Source organism: Triticum dicoccoides, chromosome 7B (assembly GCF_002162155.2).
Source record: "Triticum dicoccoides isolate Atlit2015 ecotype Zavitan chromosome 7B, WEW_v2.0, whole genome shotgun sequence".
Classification (NCBI taxonomy): domain Eukaryota; kingdom Viridiplantae; phylum Streptophyta; class Magnoliopsida; order Poales; family Poaceae; genus Triticum; species Triticum dicoccoides.
Window position 1 is genome coordinate 731,989,579 of NC_041393.1, and position 3,723 is coordinate 731,993,301.

Below are 3,723 nucleotides of genomic sequence, written 5' to 3' on the forward strand. Positions count from 1 at the left end.
CGCTCCCCCCGCGAGTGAGGTGTTCGACGAAATGGCTGCAAGGTATGCCTCTTCGGTCTAGCGATTCCCTTTCATTTTCGCCATTAGTGTCGATAGCTCGTGACTTGTTATCGTTCGCTATAGCGGTGGTTCGAACAATGCAACCGAGTTTGTGAACTTGTTGGACACGAACGCGGTTGACATTGATCAAGCCCCTTTCGAACCATTCGACTACAATTTGCCAAACTGTTTATGTCGTTTGAATTTGAACTATTTGCCAAACCCTATGTCAAATGGGAGATTTGCAGTTTTTCTGTTTGCAAGTCTTCGCTGTAGTGCCCGAGCAGAACCCGCAGAAGCCTACCCGTAAAAAAGCATATTCCGCGAATATACTTTTTTACGGATCCGTTTGGAGGGTCTGTATATGTGCCAGCCCGCGCCGGCCCGTAAAAATGGTTTTGCGTAAACTGCAAACGAGTTTTGCGGGCCGGCAGGATGCGGGGTCTGCTAGAGTTGCTCTTAGCTCTTGCTCCCGCGGCAGCAGCACAAGTAAGAAAGGGCGTTGATTGATTCACAAATTTGGAGCGTGATCACATAGTGAGGCATGGTCACCCCCAGAAGAAAACACTAGCCTAGTAGTACTAGCGTTTTGAGCTATTTCCGTGCTTCGAAGGTGCAGATACTTACTGATCAATTTTTAGTCCCACACCGGTAATTCTGATCATTGGCGACATGCTTAAAAGGAGACGCTCGCGCATCTGTGTCGCCGGGCCTTGTGGCACAGGCCTGTCACCCCACGCTTTGGGGGGCAAAGAGTCGGCAAGGGCCGGGGCGATGCACTTTCCTCGGTGACGGGCCGGGCCGGAGTTCTCGGTGTCGGATTCAGGCGGGCACTCCATGGCGCCCGCGCTCGCACGCGGAGGTACATCATGCGGGTCCGCCCAGGACATCATAGGCACGGTACCATCCCGGCCAAGCGTCTCTGACCCTTAATAAAAATACTCGAGAAGTCCCGCTCGTTGCCAGCGTATTTCGCCCCCTCACTTGCCACTCTTTTTCTTTTTCGAGTGGGCCACATGCAAGTTCACTCCAAAAGTAATAAATTCAGTGATGGATCTAAGGGCACTCTAAAATACATTAGAGATGGAACAACTTGTAAATGAAAAGAGCATCAACACACACGCATTCAAACTAGAAGACATCGGCGCCATGTACCAAAGATCCCATCGATTTTACAAAGTTGGCCAAATCAGAAGCTGCATTTACCATTGTGTTACATCACGATGCGATCTTCGAAATTATACCCCATATATATCGACATGTTCCAATGAATATTTTCAAGAATCGACTTTTACCATGAAATCAAGTTTCCGGTACGAACATGGTTTTCTAGGACATATCAATAAAGTTGAGAATTATTTGGAATATGGATAAAACTCGATCTCATATGATTTCATGTTTGCATTTCTTAAGGACTTTTATCGATCGATATTTTTAAAAGCAAGTGTTTAATATAAACCTACCTTTTCTCTCACAAATAGGTAGGCTAACCAGGTGTTTGATCTTATGTTATGAATTCTATGAGTGAAAAACAAGTTGCAGATATATTATTGTTTGCACAATATTTTCAAAAAACTACTTTTACCATGAAAATCAAGTTTCCGGTATCAATAAAGTTGAGAATTGTTTTGAATATGTATAAAAATCAATCTCATATGATTTTTTTGCATTTCTTAATGTTTCTCATCATGAGACCTTCAAAACTAGATCCACATGCACTTGGTTCGATTAATATTTTTAAAAGCAAGTGTTTAAGATAAATCTACTTTTCTCTCATAAATAGAACTGTAACCAGGTGTTTGACCGTATGTTATGCATTCTATTTCTGTTTGCACATTATTAAGGGATCTCACCGGTATTTTTGGAAAGAAAATTAATGTGACAATAAATAACCTGCAACACAAACTTATATTTTCATCATACAAATTTTCTTCGAATAAGTATTGTACTCTTTATAAACACAAACGGAATTTAAATGATATACAAGAACCCTAGCTATTGTTGCCACTAGTCCCTGCTCCCTCCTCCCTTCTCCCTTCCATCTATGCTGCCACCAGAGGGCTGCGGGCAAAGCCCGGGCGGGGCGTATCTCGCGGTCACTATTTGGGTGAAGGCTCACCGGGTGATGCGGGGGTGACAGTGGTGCGTGGCATTCGCTGGAGTTGGGGCGCCTGTTGGACCTTGGCATGGCCCATGTCTGGAGGCGTTGCGATGGTGGGTGCCACGGTGGCTACCTCTTACCGGTGTGGTACTCTAGGTGGTTGCGGCTACGCTGAGGCTGTGCGGATCTGGCCTGGTCGGATGTTTGGGAGCATTATCCAGAGGTGATCTATGGATGATGGCTTGAGGCAGAAGGCATGTATGTGCAACAGTGGCAGTCGATTTTATGGCTGGTTTTGGCGTTCTCTAGTGGTGAAACCTCGATGGTTACAATCCCATGTACCGGTACACGAGCGGCAGCATCGACCTACTACATCCTAATATAGGGTTCTCTAATCTAGCGCGCATATGATGGCATGGTCCTATGCTACTAGGTGATTGTCGCGACAAGACGGGATATCTTAGATCTTCATATCTGACAACAACATCGAGTATTACTTCTTAATTGAGTCTACCTTCATGGAGGAGAACGATGGAGCATGAAGATGATGTGGGATTTCCGGAGTATCCCGATTTGAAATTTTGGGGGTTATAGCGACCTTCGTTGTTCTGGGCCTTTGGTGGCGATCGACACTTCTCACGGCTCGACTGCCTACTTGTTCTAGCAGGATATTCACATTTGTGGTATCTCAAATAAAGATTGTGTTATGTACATAGTTACCGGGATCAAGGAAAGTGGTGGTGAAAGCAAAAAATTTCCAGCTCTCTCCTTTTTACTAATGTTAATCCTTCATGTATGAAGAAACTCTGGTCTCCTACTGGATGTGCAGGACCAAATACTTTTGGAAGAAAATTAATCAATACCGTGGTCACTGAACCAATTTGGTGCAACTTCCCTTTTGAGAAAGTATTCATTTGACACGCCATAGGAGAACATGGCGTTTGGTACAAGTGTGAGTGGTAGTACCAATGGTTGTACTAGGCGCTGGCACCTCCACCTCGTCAATACGAACAACTTTTGTGAAGGCGTAGATGAAAAAAGGGCAATCAGAGAGAAAGCCAGAGAGGAAATGTCAACATCCGAAGAAAGAAAAAGGGATCCGAGCGAGAAGAACATCACTTACATCCATTCAGGCCTTCTTCGATCTTCACCCCCTCCTTCCATTCAACGAGAACACCACCATAGAGAGAGTAATTCCAATTTGCAAGATTAGGGTTTGTAACTCTATTCGCACGTATTCAGTGATTGAGATCGAATCGACCATTCATACTATTGTAACAATTTACGATATTATCTACGATTCCTCTTCATCCAATCTCTGTGTCTATTTATTATTTCCCTCTCATCCATGAGTAATCCTGTAGGCGTGGGAGAAATAGGGAATTAGTGAGATTTTGCCCATTCTATATGTATTTATTTTGGGAGTAAATGGATCATAAGTCCTAAAACTATCTGAAGTGCACCAAGTTAGTCCCAATTCTATAAAATTGCATATTTGAGTCCTAAAACTACTCAAGTCGTTCATAGGAGGTCGTACACTTCCCTAATTAGCCTTGATCTGAACACATGCCTATTTGACCACC